This window comes from Schistocerca cancellata, chromosome 2 (genome assembly GCF_023864275.1).
Source record: "Schistocerca cancellata isolate TAMUIC-IGC-003103 chromosome 2, iqSchCanc2.1, whole genome shotgun sequence".
Lineage (NCBI taxonomy): Eukaryota > Metazoa > Arthropoda > Insecta > Orthoptera > Acrididae > Schistocerca > Schistocerca cancellata.
The window spans coordinates 458,782,754-458,807,239 of NC_064627.1; positions in this window are offsets into that span (position 1 = coordinate 458,782,754).

Consider the following 24,486-nt stretch of genomic DNA (forward strand, 5'->3'; position numbering starts at 1 on the left):
GAGAATAACGCTGGCACACCTACTGCAGTTGTAAACCAACATGCTTTACAGAGTGTCGACATGTTGGCTTGAGTTACTCAATCACCAGATCTGTCTCCAATCGAGTATTTGTGGAACATCTTCGTCAACAACTCCAGCATCACCAATATCCAGCGTTAACTGCCCCTGTATTAACCGACCAAGTGCAACAGGCATAGAGCTCCATCCCACAAACTGACGTCCGGCGTCTGTAAAACACAATGTATGTACGTTTGCATATTTGCTTTCAACATTCGGCCGTTACATCGGTTATTAATGTACCGGTATTTCATATTTGCAGTGGCGTATCTCGCACTTACATTAACCTAAACAGATGTATTCCCGATATTTCATTATTCTTCATTGTTTATTTTTTGCTGCTGCAATTTTTTTGCGACAGTGTATAAACAAACACATTTGTGACGGAAAAGAAAGACAAGAAAAATTTCCCAAGCATCATTCTCAAAATGAAAGTTTCAAAAAAACTTATTGGCTAATTAGGTTGCGCCAACCCTTCATCTCAATAACTTAATAGCATAGTTGTCTTAATGTGTTACTTTCGGTATTGACCGACGCCAGGCATTGAGCCTGGCGTCCTATCATGGAGATTCGAAGCCCATTTTTGATCTACTCTAGTGTTGGAAACGACCTTTCTCCTCTTCTGTTTGTGACCGGAAGTGATTGCTACAATCTGAAAGCGATCTCAGCTTTAGGAAAACAATCGATGGTTTCCTTTTTTCCAGAAGTCATTATACATCCACCTCTCCTGACTATTTCCTTCTCATTTTCGTCATCTTTTTGAAGCAAGTACGAGGGCTATCCACAAAGTACATTACGTTTAGGAATTAAAAATAAATAAAGTATTGGAAATTTTTTTATTATATACAGATGAAAGCCACCCTTCAATACTACTTTTCTACATAGGTGACATTTAAATTAAGGCACTTATCGTAGCGATGGACGAGCTTGGAAATTCCTTCGTCGTAAAATTCGGTCGCCTGCGCCTTCAACCACGTGGTTACCTCGTCTTGAAGCTGTGCGTCGTCATCAAAACGCTGCATAGCCAACCACTTCTTAATTGCTGGGAATAAGTGGAAGTCGCTCGGTGCCAGGTCGGGACTGTACGGCGGATGAGGAAACAACTCCCACTTAAAAGATTCGAGAACTTCACGAGTGGCATTTGCCGTGTGGGCCCGGGCGTTGTCGTGAATCAGCAAGATCTTTGAGCCCAACTTTCCCCTGCGCTTGTTTTGTATTGCTCTTCTGAGGTTGTGCAGAGTTTGGCAATACCTTTGAGAGTTTATTGTAGTACCTCTTTCCAGAAAATCCACAAAAATCACACCTTTTCTGTCCCAAAAGACAGTCGCCATCACCTTCCTTGCCAACATTGTCTGCATGCATTTCTTGGGTTTTGGGGGGGAATTTGTGTGCCCCCACTGCATTGACTGCAATTTTGTCTCGCAGTTCACATGCTTAGCCCATGTTTCGTCACCAGTAACGATGCGATCGAGTAATGAGTTGCCATCTTTCTCGTAAGCGTCCAAAAACGTTAAGCTATGTTAAAAACATGGCGCTATTTTGGAAGTCACCATCTTGGATGCAGTTTGTAGGTTTCAAATGGAAACAGCGTCACATAGCATGTCTGACAGAGAGAGAACTACACCAGGAAAATGGTTCAAATGGCTCTAAGCGCTATGGGACTTAACATCTGAGGTCATCAGTCCCCTACACTTAGAACTACTTAAACCTAACTAACCTAAGAACATCACACACATCCATGTCCGAGGCACGATTCGAACTTGCGACCGTAGCAGCAGCGCGGTTCCGAACTACAGCGCCTAGAACCGCGAGGCCACAGCGGCCGGCACACCAGGAAAACAACGATGTCTTTTACATGAGTATACCTTTATTTTTTCTAAAGATATGACGCATTTTGTACAGAACAAGGCAAATGTGATACGTAAGAAATAACACATAATGGGTATAGCATTCTCTCGGAGGACTGAACTGTTGTAAAGTTGTTATCTGCTTCACCGATTTTAACCAACAACTGTATCGGAGAGCGAGCATAAGCATCAGGAATCCGAGAGGTGCGTGAGGTTTCTGATCTTCTTCGCGTACACCACTGATTTCACATACATCTAAATATAGAAATTAGGCACTGAAAACCGTAAGGGCCCAAAGCACAGAAACGAAGTTTTGAGTAAGTAGATGTTTGTGAGACTCAAATTTGTAGGCTACTAGTCCCATAGGTTTGGCTTGTTTTTTAACCAGGCCTCGGCATCCTATATTTTCTTTAAAAATGATGTAGCCATTTCATGTTACGAAATTTCGAAATTTAGGTTAATATTTAGGATTCATACACAGGCTAGTAGCAATAGTGTGTTCTTGACTGCTGTCTAGTTTCTACTTACTGTGAAATTAAAATCAGAACACCACTCACATAGTTATGACCTATCCCAATACTTCATTGCCCTTGTTATCAGGCATTTTCATGAAGCATATTTTCTGGATTGAAATTCAGATAAATGTGTCTGCTCACTTTACACATGGAATCTACTAGTTTTGTTGAGTCTAAGTGATTCAAGTTTAATGTACTCGTTTTGTTAAGTCTTTGTGTTTCAAGTTGATTTTGCCTTCCATCTAAGCATTTCAGTGCTATGTTTTGCAAGACATCTACAACAATTGTCGTCTCCCTCGATGTGACTTGAAGAAAATGGTGGTTCCCGCGACTGAAGTGAAGAATATTTTACTTGAAACAATTGTTCATGACACCCAGTTGAAAATTTCATCTTTGTACAAATATACGCTTTGGGCGTATGTTAAAAACAGAACAGATATTTCAGTAAATGATTAACACACTGTAGGTCACATGACTGAAAAGTGTGTCTTAGTTCTTCAGTGATAATGCAGATATATCTTTATTACGAGTGCATCGCCAAGTAGAGGTTTAGCCCTGAAATGAGTTGTCCTCTTGTCTGTGTCAGAACATAAACAATTATTCACGTTCCTTTTGCCTTTGATTATAAAGGCGGAATTATTTCAGAAACGCGTTAGCTTCATTTTACTGTACAGTTATAATTATGACAGGAACACATTAGATTCAGTCTGCAATGTACTAACTGGAATTCTCGGTGTGTGAAGAAGAATTTTTGATAAGTGGACCTTGAACATCGAAGCCCGGCAGAAGCAGTACGGTCACAAATCACTCCTTCCTGCGCGTACTTCGCCAACAGAAATTACCCAGAAATGGCGTAGATAACCCATTTGTGCCTTCCTAGAGGTTGACGGCATTTCATCACAAGGAAACTGGGTTTTCCAAAGTTACGAGGTGCAAAAGACACACTACCAAAGCAGGAAAGCATAGGCGTTCATCTGCTCGCACAATCGAGGAGGCAGTGAAACGATAATTTTCGGAGCCCGCTTCTTGATACAGCTACGAAGTGTAAATACATACAGAATGCAAAGAAAAGTATGACGAAATGGAAACAAATATCGTCGATGTTAAAGAAGATGGAACATGGACCATAAATTTGCATATTGCTGACATTATAAGCCGACAATGTTGTCTAGCAACATACGGCCTCACGAACTGCAGCCACATGTACTACAACATTACTGGCAACTAGACTTGGCCACTGTTTCTATGTTTCGATACAGTGTATCGATACCTGGAACTGTTTCAGTGTTTCGGAACGGCTATGGTTCACTGTTTCGAAACAGTGGTGTTTCATTCCGCCCTTGTCTCGGATCTCGAGCCAGACACAGAAACTGTATCGTTGTTTCAAAATAAGACTGTTTCAGCCCACCTGCGCCTGGAACGGACTAATTGTATCGAAACAGTGATGTTTCATTCCGCTCTGTGTCGGACGAGATTCGGGCTCGGCACAGGTACTGAAACACAACATACCACTTCATGAAACACTTGTCAAATCTTTTGACAAGCAATAGCACGAAGCTCAAGATATCCGAAAATAAAGCTTCGTTTCTAGCTGACTGTCCTATTCCGAAATGGCGTAACATCTACTTTATAAACACTAACCAAACAATAAAACAACGCATACTATTCGCATTCAAAATAATAAATATGTGAAAATCATTCAGTTAAATTACACTTTTTTATAACATACGCTTCTCTGTTCATGTACAGTAATCATATTAAGAAACGCAAGTAAGACTACAACATTTTAAATAAAAAAGGTGTAGAGTGACAGTTATTAGACATGTATATAAATTTGATGTAGGTATAATTGCAAGCAATCTGTTTGACATATCACTGATAGTGTAATGGTGAACGGGAAGCATCGTAAATTCATAGTAACGGTTCGAAACACCTTGAAACACAATTTTTTTTCTGTTATATTTTGTTATTTATTCGAATTATTTGGCGTTATTTGTGAGTCTATAGTCACTGTGTCTATTATCCACAATGATTCCCTTTGTGTGCATGGAAATTAGCAGGATGGGTATATTAGCCATACTAATGGAATGTGGGAATCCCAGTAGCATATCTGTTGTTTCTGCAGTTTGCTCCCACCTCCAGTTCCGTTCGTGGTGGTTCTTCTGTCTTCAGCTAAGGCTTTCCTCAGCCAATTGAAAAGTATGAAAGTCACATGACACAAAAGCAGCGCAATTTGCTGCAGGAAATACGAAACTGCCAAGACGCCTAAGTGATAGTTTCATACTTTCTGCGATATGATTAGCGCTCTCGCACCTCATTTGTGTTTATATGGACATACTTATACAGTAGACATTCAAGATGATAAAATGTGTAGGTTTATTAGATTACAAAACAAACTGTTTCACTGTTTCGAAACACCGTATCGAAACATTACATTGTACTGTTTCATTTGTTTCGAAACATTTACGTGTTTCAGTTTGCCCATCTCTACTGGCAACTATTGCCTGGCATTGTTTGCGGCAACACATTCCCGGGCAGCCGTTGCTATTGCCAATCGAGTGGCAGTACGATCACAGGGATATTTCCACTGTATGCACCCGCTGCCACGGAGGCGAGTTCATTGTATTCAGTAACTCAGAAATAATCATGGAGGAACTTGACTGTTTCGCGTGTCCACAAACACGTTTTTACATAGCCTGTACATGATGTGATCTTGAGAACTTTTTTTTAAAAGATAATAATAAAATTATGAAAATGGGAAGATTTGCTTTGTTTGTCGCCGTCAATTTTAACTGAAAACCTACGAAGGGCAACGGAGCGAATTTAGTGACTTTCTCCGACATCTAACGTACAGATCCAGGATGGCAGGCCATTTAAAAAATTATAGGCTACAGATCATGAATTTATTGATTTCATGCCTGCTGCCTACTGACACTGACATGAGGCAAGAGATTTTCAGTTACTGCATGATTCTAGTGATACTCGATGGAAGTCTTTTCGCGTCGTTCTTTGCGACTGATAAGCACAAGGCAAATAATTTACAAAAATTAGACGCACTACAGGTCACAGAACCAGAGCAGGGTGTGGATCAGGCACTGCTGACAAGAATATAGGCAGACTGCCATCTTGCATCATAAAAACAGAATACATAGGCTGAGCATATGATCACTAGCACGATCTGGGGTCTATAGAAAGTCCCTCGGTGCTAAAAAAAAAAAAAAAATACGAAACTGATGAGAAGAGACTGAAGAACAAGGTGTTCGACCAAAATTCTTGGGCTCCGTGATTTCGAAAGTATTATGGTACGATAATCCCTGGTGCACCTGTGAGCATGTGTGATCATGCACAAATATCGTAGAATCGGTGCCATACAGAAGACTATCCACAAATAATATGGTGAAAAAAGTAGGTAAAGATAAGCCCCGTACTACTAAAGCAAACTGATTTAGTAACTCGTTGTTGGGAAATTTCATCGGTCACGTCTGTCAAACTACTCTCGTCTCTTCGGACTTCAGCAACGGAAGTCATTCCGGCGATAGCTAGTGTGGTTTATATTTCGTTGGAGCTTTGTTCACTATCTTCATACCTGCCTCTTCCATCTAATAATACACTTATTCATGTCATCTGAAACGATTTTGTTGTATTTATTCTAAAGCTAAATTTAAACTATATTCACTATTGAGTATAATGTTGAGGTTACAGTTAAGATGAGCAGAACATATGTGCGAGTGTGTACAATACATTAAGGGTAGTATTAAGTTCTTGTACGCCAACAGTGGCGTTAGGACAATCGATTATTGTCAGAGATCGAAACTGAACGTGTTTGTACCACACTTGTGAACAGGAGCCCATCCTTATTCTACTAGTCAACCACAACGTTATTGCACCTGGGAGTGATGGCGTTTCAGTCGGCTTATCGTAACTATACTCGACAGCGCGCTCTCAAGTGCCTGAAAGTGTTGACAGTGCGATGCGATTTGCTTAGTCACTGTTGTGCTTTTACTGTAACGACGCAATGTGTTTCCGATAACAGCCATGGAAGGCCAAGTAGAACAATTCCGAGAGTGGTTCAAATGGCTCTGAGCACTATGATACTTAACTGCTGAGGTCATCAGTCCCCTAGAACTTAGAACTACTTAAACTTCACTACCCTAAGAACATCACATACATCCATGCCCAAGGCAGGATTCGAACCTGCGACCGTAGCGGTCGTGCGGTTCCAAACTATAGCGCCTAGAACCGCTCGGTCACTCCGGCCGGCTATTCCGAGAGTGGGTAGTACTTGTCGTACACCAGATGCCTCATTGTGGAAGGAAACTGCCTGACTAGGTCACTTGTGTGTAATGAGTGCAAGAATTATTAACATCGAAATTGAGCTTCATGGGTGTTTACTCTTCTTGATTATCATATTTTGGCTGTAACTCTCACTCATACGTTCAGACTGTAGTCAGTAATGCCAGTGTACAGTGGTTTATGTTATCATTCTGTCAACGGTTCTGTTTTACTTTTAGATTCTCTTACAAGTACCAGTATGACGACAGAACTATGGTCATCTGCATAGGGTGAACCCGAACAGCATCGAAAAAAATACGGATGTTCAGGAGTATGAATGTCTTGCTATAAGCGACGTGTGGTTTCCTGAGCCTCGTTACAGAGTTGGCATAATAATATAGTTAACGTACGGTGAGTGGCGGAGAGCACCTTGTACCGCTACTAACGATTTCCTTTCCTGTTCCACTCGCAAACAGACGAGGCTATATGCCTACGTACGACCACTAATTTTCGTGCCTTCATGGTCCTTACCCGAAAAATACGTTGGCGGCAGTAGACTCGTTCTGCAGTCAGCTCCAAATACCGGTTCTCTATATACCAGCTTGTTGTTCGAACTTACTGGTAACAAATCTAGGAGTCCTCCTCTAAATTGCTTCGATGCCTTCAGTTAATCCGAACTGGTGCGGATCTGAAACACTCGAAGAGTACTTAAGGATGGGTCGCACTTGTGTCCTATGTGATGAACCAAAAAATCCTGAAATTCTCCCAGTAAACTGAAGTCAGCCACTCCCTACTACCATCCTTACATGCTCGTTCCATTCATGTCGCTTTGCAACGTCAGGTATGAATACACAGTTGGTTCTGTGAAATTACCTTCACAACTGTGAAAAAGACTGCAATATTAAATCATCGAAACGTATAACAGGAAAAACAAAGTAGTGCAACAGTCCCAGGACGCCTGTGTGTCGAACAGCGCGCGGGAAAAACAAACACTTGAATCTTTCGGTGCGCGCTCCGATTTCCCTTATTTTATTATGATGACAATTTTTCGCTACATAGGCGCCAACAAAATATTTTCACACTCTGAAGACAAAGTTGGTGACTGAAGTTTCATGAGAAAATCCTGCCTCAACGAGAAACGCCTTTTTTTGACGATTGCCACCTCAGCTCGCTTATCATACCCGTGGCACCCTCTCCCCCATTTTACAAAAATACAAAACGACCTGCTCTTCTTAGAACATTTTCGATGACCTTCGTCAGTCCTATCTGATGGGTATCCCACACCCCACATCCAGAGGAGGGCGGACAAGTTTAGTCTAAGCAGGCTCTATAATAAGTCTGTTGCATTTCCTGTTCTGCCAGTAAATCACAGTGGTTGGTTTGCTTTCCCCATAGCATTATCAATGTGATCGTTACAAGTTAAATTATTCGAAACTGTAATTCTTAATTACTGTATTTAGTTGAATTAACAGCCTTTAGATTAGTGCGATTTATCGTGTCACCGAAATTTGGCGAGTTCCTTGTGGATGTCTTCACACTTTTCATTTTTTAAAATGAATTGCCACTTGTCGCACCTTACATACATATGTCTAAATCATTTTGCAAATGGTTTTGATGATTTGATGACTGTATAAGAGTGTAAACGACAGCATCATCTGCAAATAGTCTAAGAGGGCTGCTCGGATTGTCCCCCAAATCGTTTACGTAGATCAGGATCAACAGAGAGCCTATAACACTTCCTTGTGGAACACCAGCTACTACTTCTGGTTTCCTCGATCCAGTTACTACGAACTGTGACCTTTCTGACAGGAAATCACGAATCCAGTCACACAAATGAGACGATACACCACAGGCACGCACTAAAATCAAAAGTTGCTTGTGAGGAAGTGTCAAAAACCTTTTGGAAATCTAAAAATATGGAATCAATTTGACGTCCCCTGTCGAAAGCATTCATTTGCGAGAATGCATGTCACGAGAACGATATTTTCTGAATCCGTTTTGGCTATTTGTCAATAAATCGTTTTCTTTGAGATGATTGATAATGTTTGAGCACAGTATATGTTGCAAAATTCTACTGCAAATCAACCTTAGTGATATGGCCAACTTTTCAGCCTCTGGGTGTGGTTCTTCCCCTGAAATTGAAGTTAAATTATCATGACTGGATAATATCTGGCTACTTGAATGAAAAATTTTGGGCGAGAGAGGTCGCTTCCCCAATATTTTTACACAGTTATCTCCCACACTAAATTAATTATTTGTTGAATCCTCACATGTATAAAACAAAATGATTAGTTCACAATCTTACTCTGTCTGACGCTTGCTGTCGAAGTTAGTACCGGGAATAAAATCTCTGAGGCTTTGCAGAATTCCGGCGAACGTCAACTCTGAAAATTCTTAAAATGATCAGAGGCACAATCGTACGTCGTGGGGAAGCCTTGTGTGCTATGACGTACTCACTATGGAGCATGGGGATCAGTGTCCAAGCTGTTTATCAATTTTGATAAAGCCAAGAATTAAATCTCTTACAATAGAGCGTAAATGACCATGATGCAGGCTCTACTGATTTCCCACGATACAAAGTTCCCTACGAGTTACGACACACCAAATAATGTTCCAAACCACAAACAAGTGAGAAGTTAAAATAACCAAAGAACTGAACGTACCTTTTCCATTCATGAATATATAATTCTCTATAAATGATTTTCCTAGTTACATTCCAGTACATATCATCCTCTTGTAAGAGATGAAAGGTTATACCAATTTAGCAAATTTCATTCCGTATTCAATATGGCAGCTCACAACAATGCCGCTAATTACATTTCCATTGCGATCCTGCTCTCCTCAGTTCTCAATCAGAAGTAGTCTGTCCATTGTACACGTAATGTTCCACATTGTATCCACAGAGACTTTATATCATGAGACAGAAATAATCTATCTCTCGCAGTCATAAGGAATCTTTAAGCTGTAGAAATCACTTGTTCGATCATGCATAAACATTTATTTTACAGAGAAAGTGGAACACTGCGCTAGCTGCGTTTCACAAAAACGGTATTTTCTGAATCCGCGCAGGCTAATTGTCAATAAATCGCTTTCTTCGAGATCATCGATAGTGTTCGAGCATCCTATATGTTTCAAAATTCTACTGCAGATCGACGTTACTGATATGGGTCTGTATCTCAGGGAATTTCTCCTATTTCCTTTCATGGGTGTCGGTGTGACTCGAGCAACTTTCCTGTCTCTCGACACAGTTCTTTCGACGAGCGATAATGTATGATTGCTAAGTATAGAGCTATCATATCAGCATAATCTGAAAGGAACATGAGTGGTATACTTTCTGTACTGGAATACTTGCCTTTCTTGAGCGTTTTCACACATTGACCACCATGATGAAATTTGGACTATGTGTTGCTATGTCACATTGAAATCACGAATATTACTTCTGAGGCCAAATTGATTTTTTGCGTTAGATGCCGTCTTTTGAACACGTAGAATTAATTTACTTGATAACATGTCAATTTATGACTGATCTGGACTGATAACAGGCGTGAGCCTTATAAGGGTCACGTGGCCCAACAACATCATTGTAACACAATTATAATCTGTGGCCACATGTGGCTCACGTGATTTAAAATACGTATACAAAGTAGTTTCTCAACAAATGATTCAAACAATTAGTTTATTTGATTATATTAGATACATATAATATTATTTATAATTTTTTTGGTCTGGCAACAATGTTCATGAATAAAGATCTTAGAACATTTTACTTCTTCAACACAGCATGGTGAATGTCTCTAAAATACTCGTTGCACATAAGACTGTCACATTTATTGCTTTTGGTGCACACCCTCTTCATTTTCTTAGCAGCATCCTTTCTTTCTTCTGTTCTTCGCAGGCACTTATAACAGCCCTAAAATCGTCTTCGACTGCTCTGCCTTGGAACCTCTACTGTCACAAGGCAATAGCTGTTATCTTTGTGGAGCAGTTGTAGTGTTGCTCGTGGTTGTGGATCTTTGGCATTCAGTAGCAGTAGAGTCAAGCGCTCCCTGAAAGGACTTGGATCCTTCGTTTGCTAAGTTGTGCAGCACTTGAGCATTTATAACAGATGTTGCAAAAAAGATTTCAAAAACGATCTTTCTGTACCATTTAACCATACACTGAAGTTTCACTGAGAATGATCTCATCTGATCACATACATCAATAAATGACTTGGCAGCATTGTAGTCCACGACTGCTTTGGGTTTCAAAACTTCCACGCTATTTTTACGTTTTACAGGCACCATATCATCGTTATGTTTGGTAGAGATCATCAAAACATGCCGTTTATCTTTTCTTTTGATCACAGAGATTTTTGTGTTGCTCCGTGAACATACTATTTGCCTTTTTACCAGTTTTGCAGACATTACAGTTTGTGGGTTACTTTTTCTGCTACTTCTGAGAGTGCCAACAAGGTGGGTAAAGGTATTCATTGCTTCTGTGGCCAGTGTTACACAACTGTACCTATTGTCACAATACAGTGTCCTCCCATTGTGCAACAAAAGGTCAAGTAACTCCATAACTACTTTTTGTGGAACACAAACACCTGTAGTTGCTTCCTTGCCAGCGTAGATTTTGAGGTTCCATGTATAGCTAGATGGAAGGCAGAGTTTGAAGACTTTTACCCCATACCTATACCTTTTGTTGGGTACGTATTGCCGAAATGACAGACGTCCTCTAAAGGGATAATAGTCTCGACAATACAAATTTCCTCTTGAATTTTGGTACTATCGGGTCTAAGAGAGGTTGGGCTTTGTGGAGTCAATCCCCTTCAAGTCTAGTTTCATTAACAGAAACACGAAATAATCTGAGGAGTATTTCAAAGCAATTGCGTGACATAATGGGGCTACCTTTTTAGAGTAAAGCGTCGACTTGCTCCAATAGCAAGCTAAATTTGGCATTTTTACAAAGCCCATCCACATTATAATGCCACCGAAACGTTTCATCTCTGCTATATTCATTTCTTTCCATTTCAGTAGCCTGGAATTGCGACTGAGTTGTTGAGAATCAATTTTTTGTTTTGCTTATCGTTTTGTTTCAGCCACAAGAAACTCAAACACGTCATTCTCAATGAAAAGAACATACGCTTCCTCTGGTGAACAATTGCTTAACATATCCAAAACACCATTTGATAAAGCAGGGGGAAAGCGCGTAGGAAATATCTTTGGCTCCTTAGTAGCACCTGCCCTTATTAGATTGTGACATTGGTAATATTCCCATCTGGTGTTTCATCGGCGTCAGTTTCGGAATTATAGCCAGCATGTATAACACTCACAACCACATCATTTTGCAGCAGTCGGTGTTTTAAATAATTATGGTCAGTAGAACATGAAGGGTCTTGTGAGCCTAATGTATCTTGTGAAGAGCTAGACCTGATAAGAAAAGTATTATTTGTATAAGGCGTATCACAGATATTCAATTCCTCAAAGTCACTCTTTTCGTCATCACTTTCAATAAACTTCTGTTATTTTTAACGGTCTCTAACACAACATACATTATCAGGCTCGTAATCAGGGTCGCTGTCTGTGTTATCAAGTATGTCACTTTCACAACTTGATAAGCTATCTTGCGTAGCCTCATTCACTAGCTGTTCAAGTTCATCAAAAGTTTGTCTTCTTTTGGCCATAATAATAAACTAGGAAACTAACCAAATATACGAACGTATCCTCATTTAGCATACACGACCAATCTGCAAAACTAACAAAATACTACTACAGCTGAGCAGTCGTTAATTATATCTCTGACGGTTGCAATTAGGAATTACCGTGGCTACCAACTGCAAAATGGTTCAAATGGCTCTGAGCACTAGGGGACTTAACATCTGTGGTCATCAGTCCCCTAGACTTAGAACTACTTAAACCTAACTAACCTAAGGACATCACACACATCCATGCCCGAGGCAGGATTCGAACCGGCGACCGTAGCAGCCGCGCGGTTCCGGACTGCGCGCCTAGAACCGCTAGACCACCGCGGCCGGCACCAACTGCAAAAATGACATGATAGTCTTCAATGGAGCCACCACTTTTAAACCCATAGTTGAAACGCATAACCTGTGAGCTGTAAGAGGCTCACGAGGCCTCTAAACACAACTCTGCATGTGAGCCAGTTATGGCTCACGCGGCCCACAGTGCAATGTACACGTGAACCAAATATGGCTCACGTGGCCTCACAACACGTGTAACTGTGAGCCAACATTGGCTCACGTGGCAGTCAATGTGTTAAGATGCTTCGTTACAACGAAGATATCTACTTCTAAGATACTCATGTTGACAGTTGTTCATCTACATCTACATCCATACTCCGCAAGCCACCTGACGGTGTGTGGCGGAGGGTACCTTGAGTACCTCTATCGGTTCTCCCTTCTATTCCAGTCTCGTATTGTTCGTGGAAAGAAGGATTGTCGGTATGCCTCTGTGTGGGCTCTAATCTCTCTGATTTTATCCTCATGGTCTCTGCGCGAGATATACGTAGGAGGGAGCAATATACTGCTTGACTCTTCGGTGAAGGTATGTTCTCGAAACTTTGACAAAAGCCCGTACCGAGCTACTGAGCGTCTCTCCTGCAGAGTCTTCCACTGGAGTTTATCTATCATCTCCGTAGCGCTTTCGCGATTACTAAATGATCCTGTAACGAAGCGCGCTGCTCTCCGTTGGATCTTCTCTATATCTTCTATCAACCCTATCTGGTACGGATCCCACACTGCTGAGCAGTATTCAAGCAGTGGGCGAACAAGCGTACTGTAACCTACTTCCTTTGTTTTCGGATTGCATTTCCTTAGGATTCTTCCAATGAATCTCAGTCTGGCATCTGCTTTACCGACGATCAACATTATATGATCATTCCATTTTAAATCACTCCTAATGCGTACTCCCAGATAATTTATGGTATTAACTGCTTCCAGTTGCTGACCTGCTATTTTGTAGCTAAATGATAAAGGATCTATCTTTCTGTGTATTCGCAGCACATTACACTTGTCTACATTGAGATTCAATTGCCATTCCCTGCACCATGCGTCAATTCGCTGCAGATCCTCCTGCATTTCAGTACAATTTTCCATTGTTACAACCTCTCGATACACCACAGCTGTCGTGAATCAGTAGAGCAGCGATTAGCAGTCTAACAACACTTTATTACATAGTCACAGAACATACAATATAACAAGTCAAAGATACATTGTCCTAAGAGTAAACAAACAGTCTCTCACTTGCGAGAAGTACATCACTCTGTGACATCCTCCCCACCCTGGTCGACCTCCAAAGGTACGGCCAGCTGCACAGGACGACTAATGATGTGACCTTCTGGTGTCCGGAGTATTATCGTCGTTACCCTGCCGTCTCTTCCTGGTAGTACCTTTTCTATCCTGGCCTTCTTCCACATATGTCGCGGACGAAGGTCCTCTTGGATCAGCACGATGTCGCCAGGGCGAAAGGGGATGACTCGTCCCGATGGGCGTTTAACTTCATGGTAGTTCTGGAGCTCCAATAGGTATTCTTTAACCCAACGGTTCCAAAAACTGTCACAGAGTTGCTGTCTCAGTCGGAATTCCTTTGTTAAATTCGTGCTCGCTGAAGGCTCTGGTCCCGTCGGAATAGTCGTAAGTTTTTCTCCCGTCAGAAAATGGGATGGTGTGAGTGCATCACAATCATCTCCTGGTGTGATGGGCCTGGAGTTCACCGCGGCTTCAATACTGATCAAGGTGGTGTTCAGTTGTTCCTCAGTGAGCTTTGCGAGTCCCAGTACCTTCCGTAGGCAACGCCTTATAGTGCCCACCATTCTTTCCCACCATCCTCCCCACCAAGCCGCACGGGAGACAATGAATTTCCAAGTAATACCGTGGTGGGCGAGGAACTGATAAGATTTTGTGGTGGTTAATGTCTTCCAAAGTTGGGCTAGTTCCATATTCGTGGCGTGGAATGTTTTCGCGTTATCTATATATATCGTGTGGTGTAGTCCGCGTCTTCCGGCGAATCGCTGAAGTGCCATAAGAAACTTGTCCGTTGACAAGTCTGTACAGAGTTCGAGGTATACAGCTCGTGTGGTAGCACATGTGAAAAGAGTGATATATGACTTGTGCGTTTCCTTCCCCACTTTGATGAATAGTGGGCCAGCGAAGTCTATTCCGGTTATAGCAAATGGTTTGGCAGGTGAAACTCGTTCAGGTGGCAGCGGTGCTTCGATCTGTTGCCCTCGTGGATTCTTCAAGATCTTGCATGCGAGGCATGAGTGTAGGATTCTTTTGATGGCCTGACGAGCTCTAAGGATCCAAAATTCGGTTCGCAGTTCGGATAGTACAGAACGAACACCAAAGTGATGAAGGCGGATGTGTGTCTCTCGAATAACCAATTGTGTGAAGTGGTGGGAACCGTCAAGGAGTACAGGATGTTTTTGTTCCCTATTTAGGCTAGTCCACTGCAGTCGACCTCCTAGACGTATCAGTCCATCTTCTAGGAAAGGATTGTATCGTGCGATTTTTGACTCTCTTGGCAGTGGTAAGCTATTCTGAAGTGCATGTAATTCGTTGGGGAAGGAATCTCTCTGGCCCACTCGAATCCAATACATTTTGGCAGCTGATAATTCGGTGGCTGTAAGTTCTCCTGAAGATTTATTCTTCTGACGAATGTTGTGTAGGAAGCGGAGAGTCCATGCTGTGATACGAATGAGCTTCCAGTACGAGCTAAATTTAAGTAAGTTCAAAAGGCTGGTTGGCGTAGATATCGACAAAACTTGGCTCTGGGTTTTCTTCCTCTTTTCTATATCTACATCTACATCCATACTCCGCAAGCCACCTGACGGTGTGTGGCGGAGGGTACCTTCAGTACCTCTATCGGTTCTCCCTTCTATTCCAGTCTCGTATTGTTCGTGGAAAGAAGGATTGTCGGTATGCCTCTGTGTGGGCTCTAATCTCTCTGATTTTATCCTCATGGTCTCTTCGCGAGATATACGTAGGAGGGAGCAATATACTGATTGTCTCTTCGGTGAAGGTACGTTCTCGAAACTTTGACAAAAGCCCGTACCGAGCTACTGAGCGTCTCTCCTGCAGAGTCTTCCACTGGAGTTTATCTATCATCTCCGTAACGCTTTCGCGATTACTAAATGATCCTGTAACGAAGCGCGCTGCTCTCCGTTGGATCTTCTCTGTGTCTTGTATCAACCCTATCTGGTACGGATCCCACACTGCTGAGCAGTATTCAAGCAGTGGGCGAACAAGCGTACTGTAACCTACTTCTTTTGTTTTCGGATTGCATTTCCTTAGGATTCTTCCAATGAATCTCAGTCTGGCATCTGCTTTACCGACAATCAACATTATATGATCATTCCATTTTAAATCACTCCTAATGCGTACCCCCAGATAATTTATGGAATTAACTGCTTCCAGTTGCTGACCTGCTATTTTGTAGCTAAATGATAAAGGATCTATCTTTCTGTGTATTCGCAGCACATTACACTTGTCTACATTGAGATTCAGTTGCCATTCCCTGCACCATGCGTCAATTCGCTGCAGATCCTCCTGCATTTCAGTACAATTTTCCATTGTTACAACCTCTCGATACACCACAGCATCATCTGCAAAAAGCCTCAGTGAACTTCCGATGTCATCCACCAGGTCATTTATGTATATTGTGAATAGCTTCGGGAGGAAGTCGTACCATCGTTGGAGTATCGTTGTTTGGCCAGCATTCAGGAGGGCGTGTAAGCCAAGGCGGCCCATGCCACCAAATATCCAGAGAATTCATTTGGTAGCCGAGGAGTCCACGTGAGAGGTGGTCAGCAGGATTGTCTGGTCCTGGGCAGTGTTTCCATTGCGTGGGAGTCGTGTGTGTTTGTATCTCAGTTACCCGATTACAAACGAAGGTCTTCCATCTGTTAGGATCACAGCGAATCCAACTTAGTGTTATTGTAGAATCTGTCCACAATATCGCATGGGCAATTTTAAAGTCTGTTGCACGGCAAAAGTAACACAATAGTCTGGTCCCAACTACTGCCGCTAAAAGTTCGAGTCGAGGCAATGTCACCTTCTTAATAGGAGCAAGTCTGTTCTTGCTACAGACTAAATGGGTTACGACGTCATCATCTAAGACAGTACGAATGTACAAAGCTGCTCCATATGCCTTTCCCGAGGCGTCACAGAATACGTGCAGCTGAGAGTCTCTTCCATGAGCTGTAGCAATCCATCTAGGGACACGTATATGTGACAATGAAGGTAAGCTAGATATCCAAGTGCGCCATCGTGCCCCTAAGTCCCAGGGCATAAGTTCATCCCAGCCAATTCCTCGGCACCATGTGTCCTGGAATAGCAATTTCCCAACAAGAGAAACTGGGGGAAACAGTCCGAGCGGGTCATATAATTTAGCCGTACATTGTAAAAGGAGTCGTTTGGTGGCTGGCTCTTCTGACGACCTTCTGATGATTTCGCTAGGATCGATACAGAAGTAGTCACCTGCGGTGTTCCAGTCTACACCTAAAACTTGAGTCTGGGTGTGGAGTTCTCGCCCTTCTGCCCTCCACATAGTGTGGAGTTGTTCACAGTTGGTAGCCCATTTTGATAAGGGGAGACTGATCAATTTCATTAGGGTTACAAGTTCATAGTATATAGTTATCACCAAATTATCACCTTCTACTGAGATCACAAAATCGTCCATGTATGCAGTCTTGTTTATAAGTGGCGCTACGGTGGGAAATGCTGTCATACACCCGTCGGCAAGTTCTCTTAGTGTTGCAGAAAGTAAAAATGGGCTGCAGGTCAGGCCGAATGGGAGTCTGTTAAAACGGTATTCTGTTAGTTCGTCAGTCGTTTGAAGATTTCCTGTTTGATCCTGGCTAACTTTGAACCAGAAAAATCTGGTCAAGTCTTTGTCCTTTTCGTTCAAGGTTAACTGAAGGAAAGCTTGTGTGATGTCCGCGACGATAGCCGTAGAATATAATCTGAAACGCAGTAAAATTTCCAGAATCTCTGGTAATAGGTTCGGTCCTACTTCTAATACCTCATTCAGAGAAGGTGCATTGTTTTCGTGAGATGAGGCGTCAAAGACTATTCTCCACTTAGTGTTTCCGTATTTCTCCTTCCTCACTGCATGATGAGGGAGATAAAATAGCTCCTTTCCTGAGAGTGGGGTGGGAGCGACCTCTACTTGCCCCTTCGTAATGTAGTCTAGCATAAGATCGAAATACATTTGCTTAAATGTCTCTTGACGTTGAAATCTTTCCCTGAGGTGCTTGAATCGTTTTTCCGCGATAGGTCTGTTACTCGAAAGCACTTTATGTTGCATTTTGGGAAGTGTAACGACTGCTCGATGATCCTTTATAGAGAAAGATGCTCTAAACTCTTCAAGAAGTCTCGTATCCTTGTTGTTCACGGGTAGATCCTGATCGGCAGTAATCCCTATAATTTCCAAGTCCCAAAAGCGTCTGAAATCATTGTCAGAGTGCAGAGGAGATCGGTCAGTCTGAGCAAAATGTACCAGGGTTGCATGCACACAGGCTTGTGACTTGTTACCACTAAGTATCCAGCCAAACAGAGAAGGAACTAACACTAAGGTTTCAGAGATGCGTATGGGCGAATTGTGCTTCACTATCTTCCAATAAAAATCGCCTCCTACAAGAATCTCCACGGGAAGATCTTCTGTTGAATCGGTTTTCGGATCTGCTAGCGTAATCTAACGGGCATCTGGTAAACTCTTTATATGTTGTGGAGCTGAAGGCTGGTGAGAAATAACGTGAGTACTTTCGAAGGCAGTAAGTGGCACTGAAGAATTCTGCCAAAGCCCCTTCATATTAAACTGAACAAGCCTGCGGTGGCGTGGGCGTGTAGGGTTTGATTCAAAGGAACAAACGGTTAGTTCTTGTCGGTCTACCGTTTGCAGTTTCAGATCATCAATCAGCGATTTTGCTATGAAGCTGGACTGACTACCTGCGTCCAGTAGACATCGCGTTGTCCTGCTCAATCCTGTAGGTCCTGAGACGCATACTTGAGCTGTCTGAAGGTACGTATATCCGTGAGGAGCGACAGATACCTTTCCCACGGAGGTAACGTTTGTCTGACCCGCAGGACCCCTAATATCCTTTCGTTCCTCACAAATGGACTTATGATGCAGTCTTTTACAGTTAACACACCGAGACTTTTCTTTCTTTTTGCAATTTGACACTTTGTGCCCACGTTGAAGACAAAGAAAGCATCTGTTTGCTAGTTTCAATTTATCTATTCGGTCATTAACGCGTACGATCTTCTTACAGTCTTGCGCCCAATGACCGCCAGATTCGCAAAAGACGCAGAATGGTTCCTTTACGCTGGTATCCTTCGGAGTCGATCTTTTAGATTTCGCTTGTACGTGAAGTGTGGACGCTGTGGGAAGGTTACTAGAAGTGCTTGAAAATTCACCGCGTATCTTCTGCGTGGTAAGCGCCCCGTCGACTTCCTCGTTCAGAAACTCCATCAGTTGCAAAATGTCCCCTTTGGATATTCCTGTACGCTTGGCGTGAATTATCCAGCGGCGGCATATATCATCCGGAAAAGCGCGTAAAATTTTCGGCGCGAGGACTCGACCGTATCCGTTCACGTCTTCCCCAAGTGCCCGGAGAGCTTGAATACGTCGCTGGCATTCAATGAATGTTGAATTAAGTCCCTCTGGGGTGGACAGCTTAATTGGTTTTATGGCTTCGAGATAATCTAAGTGGGCTTGAATTATCCGATCCTTGTTGCCATAACGCGCTCGGAGAATCCTCTTCGTTTCTGCGTACGTCTCGGCCGTCACCGCAATACCGTCCACTAAATGCTTTGGTTCTCCCGAGAGATAGCCGCGAAGAAAAATGTGTTTATTGATTGTACTTACCGTCGGATCTTTGTCAACCGACTGCTCAAACTGCTCCCAGAATCGCGCCCATGTCTCAATATCGCCTGAAAAAGGCTCAAGTTTGATCGGCGGAAGTTTTACTGAAGCTGTGGGAACACTCATTGTTACAGATTGTGCCGGCGGATTGTCGGGAATCTTTATGTCTGCTACCGATTTCGCAAGCTGTTTCTCTATTTCGTGAGACAATCGGGAAATTGTGAGTTTCGCGGTGTCTATATAATCTTCGCATTTAGGAACATCTTCTTCGTATTCGCCATCGTCTAACAACTCGTGAATATCCTCATCTAATTTAACGAGGCGGTCCAGAACGCTTCCCAATCTGTCATTGTAATATTTATAATCCGCGATTTCCTATGTGTCGGACAACCTTGCAACTTCCGCTACGAGTCGCGTAATGTTTGCTCTTTCTCTCATACGTTTTCTCTTTAGAGAGTGTAATTGCGCTTCTGGTTTGTGGTCTGGCACGTCCATTCCGTCCGATTACTCCAAAGTTTAAAGCAGTGTTGGCTAGCGATCAGCTGGTCCTAGTATGGCGTTATCTTTGTATCGCTAGTCGAAGTAGTTCAATTGATGGTCGCTAGATAGCAGCACTAGTCATAAACAATCTACAGGCGTAGCGTAGGATCTGATAATTCGTTAAAGCGCTAATCGAACAGCTACAATAGCAGTACACAGCGGCAATAATGTAATCAGTTGCCTTTACAAATGGCACTACAAAACATGTTGCGTGATAATTCAGTTGAACTTAGCTGTGTATGATGGCGGTTGTCGTCGAAGAGCTTGTTGCGTGGTGTGACAAATCGCCGCAGTAAACCCCGTCGTAGTATTGCCGCGTGACGTGCGTCCAGAATTCGTGTTTCACAACGGCAATCGTGGAAATTGTCTCGTGCAAAGTCTGTCCCGGGTTTCGGCACCAAATTCTTATGTCGTGAATCAGTAGAGCAGCGATTAGCAGTCTAACAACACCATATTACATAGTCACAGAACATACAATATAACAAGTCAAAGATACATTGTCCTAAGAGTAAATAAATAGTCTCTCACTTGCGAGAAGTACATCACTCTGTGACATCAGCATCATCTGCAAAAAGCCTCAGTGAACTTCCGATGTCATCCACCAGGTCATTTATGTATATTGTGAATAGCAACGGTCCTATGACACTCCCCTGCGGCACACCTGAAATCACTCTTACTTCGGAAGACTTCTCTCCATTGAGAATGACATGCTGCGTCCTGTTATCTAGGAACTCCTCAATCCAATCACACAATTGGTCTGATAGTCCATATGCTCTTACTTTGTTCATTAAACGACTCTGGGGAACTGTATCGAACGCCTTGCGGAAGTCAAGAAACACGGCATCTACCTGTGAACCCGTGTCTATGGCCCTCTGAGTCTCATGGACGAATAGCGCGAGCTGGGTTTCACATGACCGTCTTTTTCGAAACCCATGCTGATTCCTACAGAGTAGATTTCTAGTCTCCAGAAAAGTCATTATACTCGAACACAATACGTGTTCCAAAATTCTACAACTGATCGACGTTAGAGATATAGGTCTATAGTTCTGCACATCTGTTCGACGTCCCTTCTTGAAAACGGGGATGACCTGTGCCCTTTTCCAATCCTTTGGAACGCTACGCTCTTCTAGAGACCTACGGTACACCGCTGCAAGAAGGGGGGCAAGTTCATTCGCGTACTCTGTGTAAAATTGAACTGGTATCCCATCAGGACCAGAGGCCTTTCCTCTTTTGAGCGATTTTAATTGTTTCTCTATCCCTCTGTCGTCTGTTGTTCTACTCTCGGATTCCGGAAAATTTCCTTCGTCTTCTTTTGTGAAGGAATTTTGGAAAACCGAGTTTAATCTGAAAATTTACATCCTCTTCTTTTTTGAAGGAATTTTGGAAAACCGTGTTTAATAACTCTGCTTCAGTGGCACTGTCATCTATAAAATCACCATTGCTATCGTGCAGTGGAGGTATTGATTGCGTCTGCTGCTGGTGTACTTTAAATACGACTAGAATGTCTCTGGAGTTTCTGCCAGGTTCTGAGACAGAATTGCCGGCCGAAGTGGCCGTGCGGTTCTAGGTGCTACAGTCTGGAGCCGAGCGACCGCTACGGTCGCAGGTTCGAATCCTGCCTCGGGCATGGATGTGTGTGATGTCCTTAGGTTAGTTAGGTTTAATTAGTTTTAAGTTCTAGGCGACTGATGACCTCAGAAGTTAAGTCGCATAGTGCTCAGAGCCATTTGAATCACTTTTTGAGACAGAATTTCGTTTGGGAAACTATTAACAGCACCTCGCATTGAGGTTGTGGCTAAATTTCGAACTTCTGTAAAACCTCACCAATCTTGGGGATTTTGCTTCGTTTTAATTTTGGCAGGCTTTTTTCGTTTCTTCTGCAATAGTATTTTGACTTGTTTTGTTTACCATGGGGGATCATACCACCACTTATTCATTTATTTCGTGTATATCTCTCTAATGGCGTCGATACTATTTCTCTGAATTTGAACCACATCTGGTGTACGTTTACAAAGTCAGATTGGTAGGATACGAAACTGTCTCTTAGAAAGCAGTCGAGCGAATTTTTGTCTGCTTTTTGAAATAGATGCCTTTCGTGACATTGCTTGATGGGGGTTCATAAAACAGAAGTTGCTGTCCAAAGCTATGCGACAGTTGGGGAACTTAGGGCTGCTGTTTGACGTGCATTTACTGTCATCATAGCAGCAAAAAAGGTTCAAATGTGTGTGAAATCTTATGGGACTTAACTGCTAAGGACATCAGTCCCTAAACTTACACACTACTTAACCTAAATTATCCTAAGGACAAACACATATACCCATGCCCGAGGGAGGACTCGAACCTCCGCCGGGACCAGCCGCACAGTCCATGACTACAGCGCCTGATACCGCTCGGCTGATCCCGCGCGGCATAGCAGCAATGTTGAGGATAGTTTCAAGTCGTACGTGGAGGAAAATCATGCTCTCTTATAAAAACGTTGGTGTACACACAGATACTCTGGAATAAATAATAAAGAATAGTTACCATACCTCAAAGTTGTCCTCTGCCACAGTCCCACATTAATACAGTGCGACCATCTGTGAATGTGTGGCGGTAAGGGTTAATGGGACTTCGTGATTACTCTGTATTTACTTTTCCCCATACTCTGTTGTTGTTTACGATGGGCGATCCTACCTTGTACAGAACTGACTGAAATAAGCTTCTTCAAAGTTAAATGATACACCACGTACTGGGAGCCAATCAATTATTTATCTGGCTATTCCATTTATTCGCAAAAAATTGCGTAATGTCTGTGGACATTAAGTGGTTGATTGATTATGGCCTTTTTTATATTTCTCATAATACAAGCACATGGCCATTTCGCAGTGAAGTAACTGGTTTCGACAAGCCAGACTTCAGACTCGAGACACATGCTACGAGAGCCTCTGTTGCGTTGTCAGCAATTTATGATGGATTGTTTCTCATATGTAGCAGGAACTGGAGCAGTGGCAGTAGTAAATCCTGCAGCGAAATGCTTTTGAGTCCTTCAAGACACGACACAGCTCTGCCTTCCGCGCCCCATGATGTAACTTAACCGTCTATATGGGGCAATCGAATGAAAATAAGACAGATGGAAAAAAGTGACTAAATTGTATATTATTTCAAAAACAATCGCCATAACTGTTAATACATTTATTCCACTTTGAGAAAAAATGTTCAATGCCGTCATGAACAAACGTTTGCGATTGCCTACGGAACCATTCCTGTACACAGTCTTGAATCTCTTTGTTCGAAGGAAATTCATGGCCACATACGTCTTTTTCTTCGCTCAAAAAATACGGAGAGGAATTGCGACTGTTCGGAGGATGTGTAAAGGCTTCTTAACGAAACTTTTGCAGCGTAGTCGAGACAATAAATGTCAGCTCCAGGACAGTTATGGTGACCTGTTTCTTTGATGTCAAGGACCCGATGCTGATTGTGGAACAGGAAGCCACAATTAACGCACAGGGGTACGAGGGCACTGAAAAAATTGAAGCTCGCCACGAAGTTCAAATGCGTAGGAATGTTGACGAACGGCATCATTGTGTTGCAGGATAATGCCCACAATCAGTTCTGTAGGCAGCCACAAACATTTTTCAATGCAGGCGCTAACCACGCTGTCTCCAGTAAGGTAAATGTATTAACAGTTATGGCGCTTACTTTTGAAATCATGGCCAGTTTACTTACTATCTTTCAATCTGTCTCGTTTTAATTTGGCTGCCCCTTATACTTACAGGAGGACCTACAGTTTAACGAGAAACCTGAAGGTCTAAGTCTACGTAAACCGTACGACCCCTTATGACCAGTTGTGTAAGTTAATTCAGACACTGAGGAAAGGCAAAAGCATACGACGCAGGATTGACCAAGGCAAGTAAAACACGCAAATTCGATCAGATTATCTAAGATTCTCAGTTCGTTCCGTATACGTATAGTAAGGAAAAACTTGATGATGTTGAACGTGTCACAAAAACCCTGAAAACTTCAGTGGGCTTAGTGAGTTACCTGTGGTATTAGATGGTAATAGTCTCACAAAGAGTGTAAACTCAAACAGAGAGGCCTAAAGTTGGAGAGACTACCTTCGCCATTATCGTCATTCAGCACCTCTCTCCCTGACCGTCGGTTTTCAAGCAATCGCCGTGGAAGTCTAGTCCTTTTACCTACCTCTCGAAAAGCCTTGGACAGAGATGTTCTCATTAATCCTTGAAAAGCTTCTGTATCTATTTCTCCTCGTACAAGACTTTTCTGTACACAATGTGGAGAAACTGACTACGCTCATCACACCAGGCATAGAGTTCTTGAAATCTTCATAGTGTCTGTGGATACTTGGCCCCCGAAATCCGTCGCTGTTTAGAGACGTTCTCTGGCACTTAAAATCTT